The sequence below is a fragment of the Ceratotherium simum genome, chromosome 20, assembly GCF_057802395.1.
Source record: "Ceratotherium simum simum isolate JZ-2026a chromosome 20, ASM5780239v1, whole genome shotgun sequence".
Taxonomy (NCBI): Eukaryota; Metazoa; Chordata; class Mammalia; order Perissodactyla; family Rhinocerotidae; genus Ceratotherium; species Ceratotherium simum.
The window spans coordinates 32837218-32859314 of NC_141919.1; the positions used below are offsets into that span (position 1 = coordinate 32837218).

Below are 22097 nucleotides of genomic sequence, written 5' to 3' on the forward strand. Positions count from 1 at the left end.
AACAAGCTCAAAGTAGCAGTTCAATAAATATATGTTTGACAGATTATTATTAATGCATTGCATTTCCCTATCTGAGTACAAGGCCCTCAAATAACAATGTGAATTCCCCTTTCCCTTTGAATGTTTGTAAGGAAAAATCTGGAATTTTCCTATATACGCATCATTTAGTAACTACAGTTTCAAATCACCAGGATGCCTTAATTCATACCGGGCCTTTTCAATGCTGTTTGTTTAATACCTATCAGGGCCCTTGAAATCAATGGATGAGACTTCTGAAAACCATCCTCTTGAAACAATTATTTTTGACTTGAATTTAGAAGTTCTTGAAACTGCAGATTCTTTCCATTAGTCCTTCCTGATCATGTTCATCACACCTGCCATGAGATGTAAGCTGTTGTTTGGTGAGGCATGGTATTTGGTGGAAGGAAGCTGACATGGAGAAAGACTGAGCAGTGTAGATACAGTGTAAGGTAAAAATGTGTGTGTGTGTGTAAAACTGTGCTCCTTGGTAATGAGCATAAGAATTGTAATGGCCCCATGTCATTGACAGACACCATAAGAACAACGAAGTTTTCTAAGTTTCCGTAGCCATATTAATCACTGTGCTTCTATCATTTACTAGAAAGCAGAAGATCATAACTGTTAATATAGTTGTGAATGACTTGGCATTACACAGGCGAGAGGAGGTCACAGTTTATTGGGTACGGGTGAGAGGAAGTGAACAGTACAAAAAGACTAACAATGACCACTGAAGTTAAACATTAAAATGATGCTGTAGTTGTGTGTAAATTGCTATTATATGTGTGGGTTATTAACTGATGGAAAATCATTTTAAAGACTTTATATGTTAAATAAAACATTGGAGTACAAATTAATAAATTTTTTTTTATAACTTTATTTATTTATTTTTTCCCCCAAGGCCCCAGTAGATAGTTGTATGTCATAGCTGCACATCCTTCTAGTTGCTGTAGGTGGGACGCGGCCTCAGCATGGCCGGAAAAGTGGTGTGTGGGTGCGCGCCTGGGATCCAAACCCGGGCTGCCAGCAGCGTAGCGCGTTCACTTAACCGCTAAGCCACGGGACCGGCCCTAATAAAATTTTTTATAAGTCTAGGCCTGTGATTGAATTTTATATTAACTTAGAAATAAGGAAGGTACTAGCAGAAGAAAGTAGGCTAAGTACATTCTCTTGAAAGAGATAACCCTAACATTGTCTTTATTCATTAGAGACATATAGATATGTTTGTATTTAATATATCGAGAGGCAGCTACAGCTAGTTTTCAACATAACTTTCACACTACCTACAGAAAATGCAAGAAAACAAAACATAGTTTCTGTAAAGAAAGTCAAAAGAGAAAGCAGCATAAAAAAATAGAGTAAAACGAATAAGATTGCCAAACAAACAATTATTAAATATTAAACAATAAATATGCATGGGTTGATGATGTTAAACTTTACCTTAGCTCTGTACTCCTGGAAAATAGCAACTCTTAAGACATCCTCCACCATTTTACATTCTAGAAAATGGTTTATAGCAAAGACCCACCTTTCCTCATGTGATTTAGATAACATTCATGTATCAGCCCTTGTTCATCTATGACAAGGCAAGGCACAGACCCTTCAAATTCCCATTCTCTGTCTCATAAATGATTAGCCAAACTATTCGCCCCCCAAAGCTAGCCAGACACAGAGATAAACATGTACTGGTTGGCTTCCTTAGATGCCCCAATTACAAAACAATTCTAGCTGTAAAGTCACCCACACATAACTTTCCTACTCCTCCTTATAAGAGGCTAAGGTAAAACCACCCTCTGACACACTCGAATCTTCAGACCTGGGATTCCATTCCCATTGCAGGAGACAGAATAAGATTGATTTCCAAAGCTGTTTGTTTTTTGCCTTTGACAGTTTGGTGCCACAATCATACCATAACTTGCATGGACGGTAAGCCCACCTGTGTACCCCTGTCTTCTCCATTCAGGCGCTGAGACCTCTGGAGTCCCTTGAGCTCCACAATTTGGGCATCCCCCGATGAGGGTCAGCTCCTGACCCCTGCGTTCCAGACATTTGTCCAAGGCAACACAGTAAGGGTTTAATTTTGTTTCTTTTTCTTCATGCTCTTTTAGCTTGGTTTTGTTGCCAATTTTTGTTTAACCTTGTTACTAAGAGAAACTCCAATTCACTTTTCAACACCCTTCAAAATCTCTGTGAATTATATACTTCACCACTGCAGTAAAAATTCAATTCATTTGGCAGAATTTTATTCAGGACTGAGTCTCTCACCACCAGTGGACTCTTCTGCTTCTCCTTCAGCTCCAGCAAACTCACACCCTTTCCTCACTCAAAACTCCACACATGCCATCCCCAGCCCTTCTTCTTACCAACTATTCCTCCTTATTCTACAGTTTCCCTGATCGCTTTCAGCTCCTATTCCCCCTCATTACCCTTTCCTGTCTCCATTAAATCCTCCTGCTTCCCAATTTCCATCCTAACATGTTACTGGTTTTTCCTCACCTGTGATGAAAGGTCAATGACCTGAGCACCCATCTGAACACTTTAAGCTTTGGTCTCACTCAGATTTGCATGATATTGTCAAAGACTCTTCAGAACAGTTTAGGAGTAGGAAAGAATTTAGTAATCAATTCAGGCTGGTCCTCAGGATATATTTTCCAGGGCTCCCTGGTTTATATCCACTTGTGTAGCTGTTAGTGGGCCTGGGAGATGGACCATCAAAGAAATTAGAACACCCCTGAAATTTACATACAGGCTAAAACCATAGGGAAGAACAAAAATTATTGGACAAAGATGCAAGACTGCAGACAAACAAAGAGATGAATCCAGCTCTACTTATAGATAGGGATTAGAATATGTTTGAAAGAACTACTATGGTTTTGGTCTCCATAACTGAATCACTTTCACCATTGACATTAGTTTTGTTAAGAGCTTACAACAGAAATTAGAGATATTACCCACCCTCAAAAAAGTAAATTGGTGGAACATTCCTGTCTTTGAAATACATATACTACCTCAACACCATGGAGATTCTTTTGCAGAAAAAGCTAAATCAACACAGTGCAAACTCATGGCTTCACAGCTTAAACAATTAGAAGGAAAAAAGCCAGGGAAATCCGCTCCCTATAAAATCCCTATAGGTAGGGACACTTGCAGATGTTACAAAGAAAAGGGTCAAAGAACTTGGCCTTAAAATGCAAAAGGGAATTAGAATCCAAAAATCCATCTCCCAAATGATTTTCCTTTGAGCTACCATTCCCCTTGTGCTTACAACTAATTGTCAAAGGACAAGGGGAAATAATCATCCCCTTATGGACACCCCTCCATATTCCTGGTGGACACAGGGCAACACATTCCTCTTTTCTCCCACCACCCTCCTCTGGAATAGGCAAACCATATCTGTGGTGAAACTTGATAGCCAATCTACCTCATGACTTGACTTTATCTAAACATTTTTTTGTTGGACTAGGACATCTCATTGCCCTGCATAGCTTTCTGCTTAACTCTACTCCTCCAGTAAACCTTCTGGGAAAATACGTACTTTCCAACTGGAATATCTGTATTCTTCACAGTTCCTCAATGTCTCTAAGTCTACACCTATACATCTTCGCACTTCAATGGCCCTCATTGACCATAAGATAATTCTTGCTCCTGGCAACCTTCTCCCCATCCCTTTAATGGAATGGAAACAAAGGGGGATAATGAAGTGGCAGGGATATCCATCAAAAAAGAAACTGGAGTCACTAATCTATTGAGGGCTTTACCTAAGGAATTAGCAATTATCCCCCAAAGTTAAAGGAAACTCTGGCTGACAAAGGTACTAGGATAACCACTCTCGAAGAAAACTCTTCTTCAATCACCAGCATACGTTCCTTTACTCAATCTCCTTGAGACTCAGAAACTTTACTTAAGGAATCTAAGAAATAACAAATGCTAGCACCCAAGGCTGAAAAACATAACTGAAAATAGGCTGAATGGTCTTTTTTTTCCAGTCAGATAATCTTTGGCAATACCCAGACAGCCGCGTGATCTTTTCTTGGTCTCCCATCTGAAACAAAGTCCACAGTCTCCATAATATTATAGATCATGTTAGAGAAAATCTTAAAGATCTCTTTCACAAATACTTGTGAGGATACTTCAGCTGTCATTTTGAGATGGCAATCTCAATTTGTCCCCTCTGTCAGAAACATAATCCTGGTAAAAATATAAAGGTGGAGAAAGGACAAGTCCAGCTCTTTTATATGAATCAGTGAATTTAAAATTTAGAATTGAATCTCTGAGTTCTCCTTTGGTATCTGTCTATAGTTTATGTATGCGTATGTACGTATGTTACGAATGTGCAATATTATCCTACTTCCAATGGTATTATCAAATTAGATTATAAAATCCCTTAAAGGAGACCTATTCTGACTGGCTTAGAGATGAATATGCACTTATAAATTACATATTCTTAAAATTTCAAGAAATTAAGAAGATTGAACTAATACTTTCAAGGTACAAAAAATGTATTCTTATAGAAATCACTAACCAAATGTTTTAATAATTCAAGTTCAGAAAATCTTAGGTATGTCTTTGACAAACAAGACTCATTTAATATTATTTTAATAAAAATAGCCATGTCTTGGGCAGGCCCCGTGGCTTAGCGGTTAAGTGCGCGTGCTCCGCTACTGGCGGCCGGGGTTCAGATCCTGGGCGCGCACAGACGCATCGCTTCTCCGGTCATGCTGAGGCTGCATCCCACATACAGCAACTAGAAGGATGTGCAACTATGACATACAACTACCTACTGGGCCTTTGGGGAAAAAAGGAGGAGGATTGGCAATAGATGTTAGCTCAGGGCTGGTCTTCCACAGCAAAAAGAGGAGGATTAGCATGGATGTTAGCTCAGGGCTGATCTTCCTCACAAAAAAAAAAAAAAAAGCCATGTCTTCTGTTATCAGTGTTAAGTATATTACAAGTATATATTTTTATTCTACTTGGGCATGTTGTCCCAACAAAAACAAGTAAATTAGTACAGGTTTACTAATCAAAAAAACTAGGATTACACATAATCGATGTGTAAGATGGTGAAAAATGTAAATTTGTGTCTAATCAAATTGAATCATTATTCTGACAAACTTAAATCAACAGTTATTATGTTTTGTAGTATGTTATCTTGAAGATAGTTTCCAAGATCTTTAGGTAACTTAAAACCTTGGACTTAAGCTAAATTAAGTTAATTAATGAGTAAGCATTAAATACTTAGATCATTTCTAGTAAGATAGAATACTGAAGCATAATTTGAAGTATATACACTTTTTCCTCTTATTTTTATGGCACATAGCTGCCGTGTATATTGGATCTGAAGGAAGGGGATGGCTATAAAATGTTGTGAGATGTATATATTCATGAGCTTAGCTAGTCTGCTACAAAATTCTGGTGTATGAAAGAAGTTCATAATTACCCACTTTATAGATTTTCTGGGAAATAGAAATTACTGTGGTTAAAAATTATAATCAATATATGTCAAAGAGACTCTACTAGGAGCAATAGTGGCAGAGAAGAACAATTTTGTATGCAGGGCACACAGGATGTGATTTTATTAAGGAAAAAAAATAATAGTTTTGTTCTAAAGTAAAATTCCTACTTTTTCCAGAATGAGAAAGAGAAAAATGCATGACAAAACATAAATGGATATACAAGGTTGTAGAAGGCTTGTGGAAAGGGAATTTCATTTGTCATGGTCAAAGCTGCCTTAAGTTTGATGGGTTTATTTTTAAGACTGTTTAAAAAGAACTACGGTTAAGGGCGCACGCTCCACTGTGGGGGCCGGGTTCCCCAGTTCGGCTCCTGGGCTTGCACAAAAGCACTGCTTGGCAAGCCATGCTGTGGCAGCGTCCCATATAAAGTGGAGGAAGATGGGCACAGATGTTAGCCCAGGGCCAGTCTTCCTCAGCAAAAAGAGGAGGATTGGCAGATGTTAGCATAGGGCTGATCTCCTCACACACACACAAAAAAAGAGCTTTAGTATTAAAAATTAATACTGATGCAAAATTAGACTTTGATTTTCTCTCTGTAAAAATGACAAGATTGTCTTGGATTATTGGTTTTCTCTTCATGGAAGGTCAGAAAGGACGTTTCCTGGCGCGCCGAGGGGCAGGCGGCGTGGGCGCGGAGCCGGCGGCCGCCTAGAGAGGAGCCTGGGGAACGTGCGCGGCTCCGGGACCCGTGGCCCGGCGCCCATGGCCCTGCTCCTCCGGCTCCTCCTGACGGCCGCCATCTGGGGCCAGCTGGAGGCCCAGACCACCGACTGGAGGGCCACCCTCAAGACCACCCGGAACGGCGTCCACAAGATAGACACCTACCTGAACGCCGCCCTGGACCTGCTGGGGGGCGAGGACGGGCTGTGCCAGTGCAAGCGCCGCGACGGATCTAAGCGTGTCCCACGTTATGGTTATAAGCCCTCCCCGCCGAACGGATGTGGCTCTCCACTGTTGGGTGTCCATCTTAACATCGGCATCCCTTCCCTGACGAAGCGCTGCAACCAGCACGACAGGTGCTAGGAGACCTGTGGCAAAAGCAAGAACGACTGGGACGAGGAGTTCCAGTACTGCCTCTCCAAGACCTGCCGGGGCTAGCTGAGCACGCGCAGGCGTGTGAGACGACAGTGGAGCTCCTGGGTGACAGTGTGATACACTCAGGCTGTAAGCCGCGCCTGGACAGCCAACGCGCCGCGTGTACATGTCGCTACCAAGAAAAAACTGATATTTAAAGAAGATGCTGACAGGTGGTGACAGCAGATGAGGATGGAAGAACATAACCTTTGACAAAGAACTGATATTTTTACAGCACGAAGCTGCCTTATTTTTGTGAAAGGATTAAGACATTAAAACTTCAAGCTAAAGAAAAAAGTCGGGAAGGTTATCTCCCTGGACGTTGCTCCCTAGTGTGCCCAATCGTCTTGACCAGTCTCAGAAAGAGGTACATGTTAAGGGGAGAATTTTTGAAAGAAAAAGTTGTAACTCAATTTTCACAACCATGTTTACCAAAAAAATGAGATGAAATGTAAAATTCATCAAAAAGTATGTTCAGCATTATTTTATTTGGAAATATGGGGAGATCTTCACCAAGTATATTTGTTTACTATAAAATTTTAAGTATACATTTATGCCCGGAAGGATCTGACTTTATTTTTTTCTGTTTTAATTAACACATAATGTGCTGTTTTTCTGTAGCCCATTGAGCATATGAATGTCACACTTCTTTAATGACAGGACCAGTTAGGAGGACAAGGTTTTCATATCTGTTTCTCTTGTAAAATTGGAACTCTCAGCTGGTGACCTCTTAGGGAGCAAAACCAGGATATCTAAGTATTACATAAATACCTGTACAAAATTCGGAAGCACAGCCACTCCCATTTTAAGTCTTTACAAGCGGAACTGGAAGAAGGAAAAATATGTTCTGGAGAAAGGGCCACATTCCTAACTTGGAACATCTGTCATTGCTGGGAACTCAGTAGCTCCCCAACTGAGACGGCGGCAGCTGTTCTGCTAAGAGGCACATCCTTGATTAGACAAGGCGAGTGTAACCCTCATGGCTAAGTGACCAAACTCTCCTCCAATTTAAATGTTTGGAACCCTTAATTGATACTTTTCAGACTTTTAAAAAGGTACAGTTTTATAAGCCATTATCAATATTTAATCTTCCACATTTACTATTGAAATACTTGACATAATAAATTAAGTAAATTAATAAACTAAAGGTGTAACATAATAAATTCATGGATTTTCTTGGCAGCATTGACTTTCTCAAGAAGACAAGCTCAAAATGTCTTTGTAAAATATTTAATTCATGGTCATAAATTATATAAATTATATACAAAAATTAGAAAAAAAAAAAAGGATTTTTCTTTACTTTCTGAGTAATGGGCCTAAAAGGCAAAGATACCGTGTCTTATCAGAATAATTAATTGTGCTTTATGTTGACTTTATCATGTCCTTGGTTATTTAACAAAACAAAATCTTCTCACTTTTGAAAGAGCTAAGGTTATTCACAATCACGTTACTTCCTACGTTTACTTTTAAATCTTTCAGTGTGACATTGATTAAATGGGTGGCTGAATATTGTTACTCACTCCTGTGATCCTACTTAGTCAAGTGTTCAAACTTCCTGACAACTTTTGACATTTTGCCATCCCCAAACCAAATCCCAAATGATATATTTCGTGCCTAAAACTGTCTATGGGATCTCCCAGGGCCTCTGGAAAATCACAAGAATTTGTTCTTTCACCTCGTAAAAAGAGAAGTGCTAAAAATAATTATGTTTATTTCATGTGTTGTGAGTTGCATAGGAAGCATTGCCAAAGCGGAAGAGATGCTCAGCCTTCCCTATGTTAAATGTGCATGGGTAAAAATATTAATATAAAAATTCCAGAAATTATGTGCTGAATGGGAAGTTATTAGGGAATCATCAATGCCCTTGCTGTCCATGATGTTTCATTTATGAGAGTCCTGGTGCTGCTTTGCCTGATTTTATTAAAAAATCTAGTATTTTGGGTCATAATTTCAGTTATTTTTTAAAATATTAACCTGGTTACAACTTTACTTCTTTAATTTGAATCCAGTATATTCCAGGGAGTGGTTTCCAATTAAAGATTTACATCATTTACCTATGAAGCTTTATTAATGAACATATTTAGGACCTACTCCAGAAATACTGAATCTCTTTACTTGATAATCTTCATATATTCTCAATACATTCTAACTATAAATACTTGGTATATCCATGGCATATTATGACTCAGGACTACTAGGTATTATATCTGAAGATTGTTTCTCCATAAATATTATGTTCATCCATTTCCGTAAGTTAGAATAATATTAATTGTTCTTTGAAAATAGCTTCATCATATGTTTATAGATATTTTGTCTAAAACATTTTTGCATTGACTATTTTGTTGTGCATGCCATAGAAAAGACCAAATTTCCTTGCCAGCTGAATTATTTGTGTAAAAAACTTGCATCAGATCTTTCACCTCTGAAAATTATTAGCAATAAGTTGACCACAACCATTTGAAGTCTTTTGTCATCTACAAATAGATTTTTGTTTTACTCTGATGTTTCCCTGAAAGGGCTTGCAATGCTATCATAGAGACCCAGGGGAAAGAACTATGCCAAGTACTTTTGGCCTTTCTCCTCTATTGCAATAACCTTGAATAAGGTCATTCTTTCCTGTTTAACTTTGGTGCAATTTTTGCTTCTATTGAAGCTAAGCTTGATTCTGGAGCCAACGCTTACAAATCCCTCTTGGGAAAACTATCTTGGTTCCAGAGTATCAGTGTTCCCAGTCTTACCAGGTGAGTAAGGAGGTTATTTCTTGGCAGGCCCAGAAAATTTAGGATATTTGGGGGAGCCTTGAGAGGAGAGGAATTCACTCAATCTCTAGGTATTGCAGGTACAATACTATAGGTAGTCCTATGCTTGGCTTTCTAGCCTTAAGAGATTTTAAAAGTCCAATCTGAGATTTCTTATGAAAACTTATATAGCAAAGCAAACTTAAAAAGATCTATGTACTAAATCACCATGCTTGTTTCAACTATGTAAATAATCAGGCCAAATCTAGTGAGATCATTTTTAGTTTATAATCAAAAATAATATTTCTTTGGGGTTATCTTGGATCAAAAGGAAGGATGACTGTAGAGAGAAATTTCGTTTTTCAATAAAATATGAACAGACATTTTTCCAAAGAAGATATACAGATGGCCAACAGGCACATGAAAAGATGTTCAACATTGCTAACTATTAGGGAAATGCAAATCAAAACTATAATGAGATATCACCTCACACCCATCAGAATAGCTAAAATTAACAAGACAAGAAATAACAAGTGTTGGAGAGGATGTGGAGAAAAGGGAACTCTCATACACTGCTGGTGGGAGTGCAAACTGGTGCAGGTACTGTGGAAAAGAGTATGAAGACTTCTCAAAAAATTAAAAATAGAAATACGATATGATCCAGCTATTCCACTACTGGGTATTTATCCAAAGAACATGAAATCAATGATTCAAAAAGAGTTATGAACCCCTATCTTCATCACAGCATTATTTACAATAGCCAAGACTTGGAAGCCACCCAAGTGCCCAACAACAGATGAATGGATAAGTAAGATGTGGTATATACACACAATGAAATACTACTCAGTGACAAAAAAAGACAAAATTGTGCCATTTGTGACAACATGGATGGACTTTGAGGGTATCAAGCTAAGAGAAATAAGTCAAACAGAGAAAGACAAACATCCTATGATTTCACTCATATGTGGAAGATAAATAAACACATAGACAAGGAGAACAGATTAGTGGTTACGAGAGGGGAAGAGGGTAGGAGGAGGTTGAAAGGGGTAAAGGGGCACATATATATGGTGATGGATAAAAACTAGACTATTGGTGGTAAACACAATGTAGTCTATACAGAAATGGAACTATAGTATCATCCACCTGAAATTTACACAATGTTATAAGCCAATATGACCTCAATAAAATAATTTTCTTTTTTTTTTTTTTGAGGAAAACTTGTCCTAAGAGACATCTGTTGCCAATCTCCCTTTTTTTTTTATTTGAGGAAGATTAGCCCTGAGCTAACATCTGTGCCAGACTTCCTCTATTTTGTATGTGGGCTGCTACCACAGCATGGCTTGATGAGTGGTGTAAGTCTGTGCCTGGGATCTGAACCCACACACCCAAGCCGCCAAAGTGGAATGCATGGAGCTTTAACCACTCAGCCACCAGGCCAGCCCTGATAAAACAATTTTTAAAAATAAATAAATAATTTTTTTAAAAAAAATGAAAAGACAACCTACAGAATGGGAAAAATATTTCTAAACAATATATCTGCTAAGGTGTTAATATCCAAAATATGTGAAAAACTCATACAACTCAATAGCAAAAAAACCCCAAATAATCCAATTAGAAAATGGGCAAAGGAACTGATAGACAATTTCAGAATCCTTCTGTACTGTTGGTGAGATTGCAAATTGGTACAGCCACTATGTAAAACATTATGGAAGTTGTTCAAAAAATTAAAAGTAAACCTATGATACGGTCTATCAATTTCACTTCTGGGAATATATTCAAAGACAATGAAAACACGATGTTGAAGAGATATCTGCCCCTCCATGTTCATTGCGGCATTATTTACAATAACCAAGACATGGAAACAAGCAAAGTGTCCACTGACTAATAAATTGATAAAGAAGTTGTTATATATATAAGACTTATGCACCCCTATCTTCATATATATATATATATACACACATACACAAAGGAATATTATTCAGACATAAAAAAGAAGGAACTCCTGCCTTTTGCTACAACATAGATGGAACTTCAGGGCATTATGCTAAGTGAATAACATGGAAAGAGAAAGATAGATACTATATGATCTTACTTATGTGGAATCTAAAAAAAGGAAAAGAAAAAATTAGGAAAAACCAAACTCATAAAAATAGAGATCAGATTTGTGGTTACCATAGGCTGCGGGGCAGAGGGGGTGAATGGAGAAAGGTGACCAAAAGCTACAAACTTCCAGTTACAATAAATAAGTACTAGGGATGTAATGTACAACATGATGACTATAACTAACACTGCTGTATAATATATTTGAAAGATGTTAAGAAAGTAAATCCTAAGAATTCTCATCACAATGCTTTCTTTCCTTTTATTATTTTTTTCTGTATCTGTTTGACGTGATGGACATTTACTAAACTTACCATGGTAGTCATTTCACAATATATGTAGGTCAAATCATTATGCTCTACACCTTAAACTTAGACAATGCTATACCTCAATAAAACTGGGTTAAAAAAAAGTTGAGGAAGCTTCTACCTACTGTTAGTTTTCCATAGTTTTTAATCATGAATAGTGTTGAATATGGTCCAATGCTGTTTTTTATTCATTGAGACGACCATGTTCATTTTCAAATGTTAAACCAAGCTTGCAATATGAGGATAGATACCTCATTAATGTGAAATATAATCTTTTTTAAACATATTGCTAGAAATTTGTATTAATATTCATGAGGGATATTGGTCTTTGGTTATCTTTGCTTGTAACGCCTTTGTCAGGTTTTGGTGCGAGAATAATGCTGACCTCAAAAATTACCTGGGAGTGGTCCCTCCTATTCTATTTTTTGAAAGAATTTTGTAAGTTTGATATCATTTATTTTTTAAATGTTTGATAGAATTCACCAGTGTAGTCATTTCAATCTTGAGTTTCCTTTGTGGGAAAGTTTTTAATGACAAACCACTAAAATGTTTAACAGACATAGGTTTATTCATATTTCTTTTATTTCAATTTTTGTGATTTGTATCTTCAAGGAATTTATCTATTCTATTCGTGATTTAAAAAAAAATATTGACATAAAGTTGTTGTAATATTCCCTTTAACATCCATTTAGTGTCTGTAGGATTTGAGATAATATCCCCCCTTTAATTCTCAATATTGTAATTTGTGTATTTGTTTTCTTTCTCTCTATTTCTCTCTCTCATCATTCCATTTAGGTGTTTATTAATTTCATTAGCTTTTAAAATAGTGACTTTGGTTTCATTGATTTTTGCAATTAACTTTATTATTTTCTTCCTTCTAACTTAATTTGTTCTTTTTGATAGCTTCTTAAAGTAGAAGCTCACATAATAAATTTTAACCTTTCTTCTTTTCTAATATAAGCATTTAAAATTTCTAAGCATTGCTTTAGCTACGTTCTGTAAATTGTTACCTTGTATTTTCATCATCAATTACTTTGAAACATTTTCAAATTTTCATTTTGATTTATTCAACCTATTATTTATTTATAAGTGTGTTTAATTTCTAAATCTTTGGGGTATATTCCAGGTAACTATTTGTTACTGATTTCTGATTTCATTCCATTGTGGTCAGAGAAAATGCTCTTATGAGTTTGTCTTTGTAATTTATCAAGAAATGTTTTATGGTCTTGTATATGGTCTATCTTGGTCAAAATCACAAGCTATTTGAAAAGACAGCATTTGGTAGTTGTTGGATATCATGTAATATTAATATTAGTGAGGTTAAGTGTTCAAATCTTCTGATTCTTAATGATTTTTGTTAAATAATCAAAGAAGATTCTTAAAATCTCTAACTCTAATCATGATTTGTCTTCTTTTTCGCTTAAGATCTGGCAGTTTTTGCCTTACATATTTTGACATGTTATTAGGTGCATAAACATTTAATATTATTTTAAATTCCTCAGTGAATTGGTGCTTTATTAGTAGGGAATGACTCTTTGTGCCTCTGATATTACTCTTTTCTTGAAATCTACTTTTTCTGGCATTACTATAGCCATTCTCAAACTCTAATGCTGAGTGTGTGACCATACATATTTTCCTGTTCCTTTACCTTTAATCCAGTTTATGTTTTAGTACATTTCCTATTGGCAGAACATATTTGCATCTTGCTTCTTTACTCAGCCTAACAATACCTAGTTTTTACTTAGATTATATTGTTCATTTTTAATGTAATTGATATGCTTGATTTTTAAGTCCACTACCAGATATCTATTTTCTATTTGTCTCATCTGTTCTTATTTCTTCTTTCTTTATTTCCACTTTATTTTTGAAAAAGCAAATATATTTTGGATTCTACTTTCTCTCTGCTTTTATCTTTTTAGCTATATGTCACTGTTTTAGTTTAGTTTACACATGTACTTATTTATTTCATTGCTTCCTCTGAGATTACAACATCCATCCTGAATTTATCACTGAGATTACATTAGCCATCCTGAATTTTACCCTATATGTAAAGTTGTATTAATACAATTAAACAATACAGGGTAAAATTCATACAGCAATATACAACATATACATCATACCCAAAATGTAGACAACAAAATTAAATTGGCTTCAGAAAGTAACACATTCATGACAAAATGATAAGAGTTCTAAAGCGTCATGAGAAACAATGAAAGAAAGAAAATAAAAGGTGAACATCATTAATGTGTTGAAAGAAAAAATCTAAAAAAAACCCTGCCGATCTCTAATTCAATAGCTATTTGAAAAATCTTTTAAAAATGAAGTCAACAGAGAAGCATTTTCAGATAAATGAAAGCTAAAAGAATTCTTCACCCATAGCACTGATCTACAGGAAAGAACAAGGATTTTTTTAGTTGAAGGGAAATGTTACCAGAAAGACCCTTGGAACTATTAAAAGAAATGAAGACTCAATAGGTTAAGTATGTGAGTAAATATAAAATATATTTTATTGCTTCTTATTTTTATTAAACACAACTTTTTCATGTAACAATAATAACAACATGTAAAATAATCTATAATATTTCTGGAAGTAAAATGCGTGATAGTAACACCTAGGATGAGTAGAGTCAAATTTTTACTGCCTCTGACATGTCTAGTAATTTTTATTGTATGATGAACATTGTAGATGCTATTGTTAAAATTCTGCTGTTGTCTGCCTTTCAAGAGTTTGAAGTTTGTCTTGGTTGTCAGAAAATATACTGGTAGGCTCAGATTGATGCTGTCAATACTTGTTTTTAAGCTTTGTTATAAACCTTAGTTTAGTCCCATCTATAAGACTAGCATAGCTCTACTCTTGAAGTTTTGCCTTTCCAGGGATCAACTAAATTTCCATGTTATTCAGCAAGGTGTCTTCATTCTGCATGGTCAGAAATTCAATGCCTTAGTTCTGTGTGATCCCCAGAATCTCTGCCTTGCACATGTTTAGCTAATTATTCTGCAAAAACTTCAAGGAGACCTATTTGTAGATTCATCAAGTTTCCTTTCTGTGTAGGTCCCTCATTTCTGGTAACTTGCATGTGAATTCCAGCTATCTCAGTTACTCTAAACTCTGATCAGTTTTCCTAGCCTAGTAATACATACTGCTCTTTGTCTGGGCTCTACTTCTCTGCATGTATTTTGTAAAATGCTTTTAGACAGAAAGTTGGGATGAGTGTATTTGTTTTCTTTCAAGAACCAGGGACTCATGCTATTTATTGTGAAAATGGTTTATTCATATGTACTTTCCAGTTAAAAATCATTTAGAATAAGTGGTTCAGTCTGATACACATTATTCTTTGATGACCAGGAAAAAGTCAGTGCAATTAGTTTTTCAGCTAGCCTAAAATAGTTTAGAACAAAAATGATTATAAGGACAGAGAAACCTTCTATTCAATGTCCTGGGAACAGTTTATGTAATTTAGTACATACTAAAATAAAGGAAACACTCATCAAATTTTAGAAATTAAAAATTCTTACATGTTCTCTTATCATGATTAAGTAAAATCCAAAATAATTGCCAAAACTTCAAATAAAAAATTTCTTGATAGAGATTCAAAAATTCCAAGAGGTGAGTTGTATATCAAGTCTAGAAAAAGTCAATCTAACTTAGTATAAAAAAATGAGAAGATTCCAAATGTAATGATTTCAAAAATAAACTTATCTGTTACTTGTGATATGACAAAGATGCAAGATGATGTTAGTGAGAAGTTAACAATTTAATGAAATATAAATTTTAAAAATGCTGTTTATAATATTTTCTTTCCTATACTTCCTTTCCAAATTTTCATTAGGTATTTTTCTTCTTCAAGAAGCAGAATTATAATGACATAGAATTACATATCTATAAGCCCAAACTCACTATTCCATTTCTAGAGTAAATAATGTTTGTAACCATAATGCTTGTTTTGAAAATTGGCATCAACCTATGAACATATTCTGGAAGATTTTATTTTTTTTACCAGAGTATAAATTTTATGAACTTTGCAGTATAGAAGAAATAGTACAGTGGGTGGATACGGGGAGTGGGGAGCAGTAAAATAGTGTTTGGAGGTGGGTATGTTGACATCCTCATATTAAAAGATAGAAAATTGGGATACTGTCTAAAACTAACAGGTTGTGACATATGGTGATAAGTATATAATGTAAAGCTATTTAAAAAAGATGAGGAATGGAGATAAGGAAAGTGTCAGTGATATAAATTCTTCATGTTTCATAGTAGTAAATAAATAAACTTTGTTTATAATCAACAAATCAAGAACTAAATATATAATTATATTATTTAAAATTATGGAGATCACCACCAACACTAAAAGCAGAAATTAGAATCCTTATTTCCACCACTATCCCAGGATCCACTCCCCAGAGGAGATGATATATCTTATGTAAAGAAAATCTACAACTTACTGAATACTATGGTGAATTAATAAAATAAATCCAGGGATAGACACATCCTGATAAAATTTCAAAAGTCCCTGGATAAAGAAAAAAAGTTATAAAAGTGTATAGAGTAAGAGAAAAGAGAGAGAGAGAGAAAAAAAAACATATTCTTAAGTTACAAGAGTCGGGCTGACACCAGACTTCTAAGCAGCAAGCCTGAAGAGTAAAAGACAAAGGAGCAATGATTCGACGTAATGAGGAAAAATAATTTCAGACTATGTTACAGTCTTAAATTCTCTAATTGAATGAGATTTTATTGGGAAATATGTTGTTTATTCTCACTGCTAGTTTAACAAGGAAGAAAAAAATAGTTTCATATTGAAGAATATTTTCCCTATTTATTCAAAAGCAATTATTGAATAATTACATTGTCAAGGCAAAAAATTTAAGGAGAGGTGGAAGAGGGCTGAAATATTTATAGTACAACCATGAAAATGAGTAAGGCTGTGAAACAAGAATTTAAAAACAATCCAACAGCATTATGCTGCAACAAGCATGCCAAGAAAGAATTGTTCAAAGATTTATACATATATAAGCATAAGAAAAGAGGAATTATAATTTATTCAGATGTAGCTCTGAGGCCCAGAGGTATTCACTAGTATTTCTCTAAATGCCAGACTCCACAGTGAGCAATAGAAAAATAAAAATGATTCTACCAATATGTACTTGTATAAAAATTCCATTGAAATATATTTGAAATACAAAGGACCATGGAGAATTGTCACAAAAAAGTGCACATTTAGCTACATAGACTTTTAAATTTAAAATACATTTTCAACAAAGTTATTTTATCCTCAAACTTTATTGCACCCTAGACATGGGTATCATATCCCTCTACCTACTACATCTTTTCTCCGGCAGTTAATGACCTATTTCAGAGGAATAAATAAAAAATAGTGAACGATGCAACTTAATATGCTGGCAGATACCCCATATATAATCATCAAATGTTTGTGACTGTATTTAAGCTCCTTTTTTCTGAAATATGTTTAATACTAGAAGTAAGTGCTTGTTAAGTTATTTCTAATTAAGCTTTCATAACTGTGAATGCCAAGAAATATTTTTAGACACATATTCTAGTTTAACACATTTTTAGTAGTGTTAACTGAAGTCAATTTTCCACTAATACCAGTAAGAAAGGCTGAATGCAATTGTAGCTCACCTCTCAGGAATATATATGTATAAATGTGTTTACTACAGAGCTGAAGGTCCAAGAGGAGAACCCTAGACATGAAAATCTTTTATAATGAATTTTAAGAGATTTTAGTGTCAATAAATTCCTTTTGAAAACTTTTAACAATATAAAAAACAGGCATATTAAGATAAATTGATGAACTTAAAGAATGTATTGGAAATGTATTGATGAGCCAAAAACATATCCCGTTTTATTGAATTCTAGTTGCACACCTGAAACTCGGCTAACATTGTTAAAATAAATAAAGAGATTTTAAAAATAGTTTTGCTACCCATTTCTGCTACTACAATTTGTTTAAAGAATTAACTGAAAACTTATAACAATGTTGCCTTCTCTACATTTTACAGGATGTTCCATACATTGTTTTTTCTTTTACATTAACTAATATACTAACTAACTAACTAATACATGTAGCTCACACATTAAGTAATGGAAGGGCAAAACATTAAGTTGATGAACTTCAGTAACACCGTTAGCAGTGAAAACATGTAATAGTACAATGCAGGAAAGAGAAAAATATTTATATAGGGCAATAGTTTTTATTTTGTTTTGTTGATGTATGTGCGTCTATTGCAAAGGGACAACCCAGAAATTCTTTTCAACAGAAATAAATGTAGATATAATATCCCAGTTTGTCACCCTCTAATATTTTCCTCTTTACTTATCTTCTTTCTGGGGCAGACAAAAAGACAGAATTTGTTCCCAGGAGACCATAGCATGTTTATTTACAAAAACTATAGAGATGAAAGTGTCTCTATCATTGAGGCAGAGATCGTCAGATATTTACTGAAGCCCTGTTTCCCCTTCTCTCTGGGCATGCAGCTAGACTGCATTTTCCATATCCCCTGTGGATAGAGAAGTCAGAGTTATAAATAAAGTAATGATATCATGTGAGTGGTAGTGAATTTTTTTCTTTGTACTTCCTTGTCTGGACTATAAAATTCTCCTTTGCATCCTCCAACTTTCTCTTTGCCCTTCTCTTTCTGGAAGCAATCTATGATGGCAAGGCATGAGGAGTTGGTGGAGCCTCAGAGGTAAAGAGCCAACGTCTCTGAATGAGCACTTAGAGGAACTACCTCCTAGGACTATTACCTGAGAAAATTATGAACTCATATTGTGTTAAGTCACTAAAATTTTGGAGCCTCTTGGTTAGTGAAGTCTAGACTCCTAACGAATACAGCTATAATAAACAGCACAATGTACTTAACCACACAAATCTGAGCAAATATAGCCATACAAATATCTAAGACAGAGTATAATTTTAAGTCTGAACTTTGAGCAAATGTGGACAAACTGCCTACATTATCATTAGTTTATCTGTCTAGATATAGTTAAATAAATATTGTGATGGTTGATGACATGACTATATCACCAGCCTTCAGGAAGCATAAAATCCAGAAGATGTGACAATCTAGATATTGAAGATATGCACAGTTAGGAGAAAGACATTTTTCATAACCCATTTACCATTGACAACACTATGTGTGTATGTACTAAAGCACTAAATTAATTATTTTGTAAAGTGTGTAAGTTAAAAACAGTGTTTACTAATTCCTTTGGAAAAAATAGTTTATATTAAGTAATGCTTTTAAATACTCATAATTTAGAGTAACAGTGATCTAAATAATTTGGACCAACCATCCCACTAATGACTGGAAAGACAGGAAATGTTTTAAAAAATCCATTAAAGGACAATAGGGAGTAAACAAGGCAGTGAAGCATCATGGGGCCAAGATTGTAGATAAGAGGGAATCAAAAGGAGGTGGTAATAGCATTTTTAGATGCTTTTCTCTTAATAAGCATCTGGTAATTTCAGAAGAGGCAGTTGAGATATGGAAAAGTTGAACAGAAGTTTTGACAGCTTTATGGAGATTGGGAACAAAAAAAATGAAGCCCAGGAGCAGGCAAGTTGAGAAAGCTTTTAAACCTCCCATGTTTTGTCTTGAGATCGCAAAATGGTAATCTCTAAAGGTAAGGCGAATCAGAAGTATACTGGCACTTTCAAGAACTGCAGCCCTGCTTGAAATAATCTAAACTCCTGTGAACAGATTAAGGTTATCTGGGGTTCCTTTTGCCCTTAACACCTGATAAGAATAAACAAAAGTCCTCTCTGGAAGGTTACAAGCTAATTATAGTCCTTTAATTATTTCTACAATTTTTATATTTGATATTCGGTGCTACTTTACCCATTAACTGACAAATGAAATGAGATACGTTATTAATATAAAGCGACAATGCAATAAAAATAGACCCAGAAGAGAGCCATATGATGTAATTATTGAGATAATGCTTAACATGTTCAAGAAGATAAAATACAAGATAAAAAATCTGGCAGAGAACTGGAAAGTAGGAAACTCAACAAAAAGAAATGGGTTTAACAAGAGAATAGACTGAGCTGAAGAGAGAATAATCAATTGGAAGATAGGTTTAAAGAAAATACCCAGAATGGAAGCAGGAAATAAAAATAGATAGTGAATACAGAAGGGAGAATACTATAAAGGTACAGTAATGTAGTCTAATCTGGAAAATTGGAGACTCGAAAAGATAAGAGAGATAAATAAGCCTGAAGCAATATTTGAAGAAACAATGTCTGAGAACTTTTCAAAACTGATGAAAGATATACAGCCACAGATTTAAGAATTTACCTAAGAATGGAGTGGGGGAGAAAGAAAGATTTATCATGGTTAAGCTACTAAATAAAAAAGAGCATATAGGGCACTCAGCATTGAAAGGCCAAGATATTAGAGAGAAGAAAAATTTTCTGAAGTCAGCTCAACCTTCTGTGAAGCCTTCTTCCTCCAAGTTTGCATCAATTCTTCAATGGACTGAGCAACCAGACATGACTCTTAAGCTTAGAATCTTTGGAAGAGTCATGGGACTAGGGAGAGAAAGTTGAAATTCAGGGCTTCTAAGGCAGTCAAAACTTGAGAGGATCAGATCCTGTAGAAAAAAGAACTGCAGAGAAGTGAGGCCAAACCTGACCTAGTGTTTCCCACCCCCCACAAAGGATTTTTCTGCCTTTTTACACTGTGCATGAGGGTTTTAGGATATAAGCAAAATGTACCAGTTGAGAAGCAATGAAACTAAAAAGAGCTTCAACAATTTCATTGTGCTGGGCATACTAGATTATTATTTGAGACCTCATATGGGACACATCCTAGGAGTAAAGGAAACCAAAAATGATATGCCTTAAGAAAAGTAAACGCATCCTTTAATTATTGCTTTCCCTAATTAAAATAATGTGATCAGACTATATATAAACCCTCATTGTAAGAAAATAATGTCAACCAAAGCCTCTAAAATAGCATTTTCCAATAAAACTTTCTGTTATTGTGGAAGCTGCACTATCTAAAAGTGTAGCCACATGTGACTATTGAATACTTGAAAGGTAACTACTGTGGCTTAGAAACTTAATTTTTAATCTATTTCATTTTAATTATTTAAAATTTTAATTTGAGTAGCCATATGTAGTTAATGGATACTTTACTGGGCAGTGCATTTTTTATCAATCAAAATTTATCAGATATAACAAGAGATAGGAATAAATGATAATAACTAAGACATGAAAAAACAGATAATAGAAACAGCCTACCAGATGATACAGTTTCTGGAGTTTTCAGGTACATGTACACTTGATTTATTAAGGAAGGCAGCTAAAGAGAAACAGGGAAGAACATGGGAAAAGGATAGAAAAGGAAAAGGAGTCAAGCAAGGGATATGATTTCAAGTGGAATCCCCATCTCACCCTGATGTCAGAGGAGGCTCTGGCACGTCCATGGCACTGAAGAGTTTGCCCTACCTCAAAGAAAGAGCTGTGCTTCTTATATTCCTTTACCAATATGTCACTGGATACAGGCTGCTCTAGAGAAACAAAAATTACTAAGTAATTCTAGCTGTCTCCATGTCTGGGTAAAATCAAGTTATCTGAAGAAGTTGTAATATGACTTATTAGAATTGAAGAACAAAGGAGCTGGGGGATGGGCACACAAAACTGAATTAAGCTGGTATCCAAGTGCTGACAGCCTCCTCTACAACAGAAAGAGGATTTACACACTGAAAGCATCCTCTAAAGCAGTAGTTCTCCAAATGTGATACCCAGACCAGCAGCATTAGCAACACCAAATCCAAATTCGCAGATCCACATTCTCAATCCTGTCTCTTATCTCTTTTTACATACTATTACTTTAAGTATTACTTTAAAATCTGTGATAGGGAATTCCATTATCTGAAGCTCCCACAAATCTCTCTCTGTGGTCTATTTTCCCTTGATTATTCTTTACATCAATATGTTTCTTTATGTGTTAAGTTACTTTTAATTCAATAGTGGATTTTTGCATCATATTATTTTGAACATCCTCTGTCTCACTTAGGATTTCTCATTTATTATGAGCCACTCTATATATTTCAAGTAGGAATTTGAAACTTAAACTACAATTAGAAAGACTGGGAAAAACAAAGGTTAGGCAGGCTATATCTGTTTTGCAGAAAACTAGAAAGTTCAAGAATCTCCAAGGGAAGCACCACAGGTGACGGCAGCCTCTGAAGCACCAGAGAGCATGATTCTTAGGGAGATGCTTGAACAGCCCTGGCTAAACCCCACATCTATCATGTACATACGCCACATGCCTGGTTTAAGCTTTCACCAAGGATAATGGCTTATTTTTCTTATTCTACT

The 22097-nt window shown here is 35.3% G+C and overlaps 1 protein-coding gene and 1 pseudogene across 1 annotated transcript in view; both read left to right on the forward strand.

The window, feature by feature from the left end:
• Positions 1 to 22097, forward strand: part of LOC147914398 (uncharacterized) — a 918190-nt gene that overhangs the window by 320806 nt on the left and 575287 nt on the right. The gene's annotated exons all lie outside the window — the stretch shown is intronic.
• Positions 6225 to 6763, forward strand: LOC101390594 (group XIIA secretory phospholipase A2 pseudogene; annotated as a pseudogene).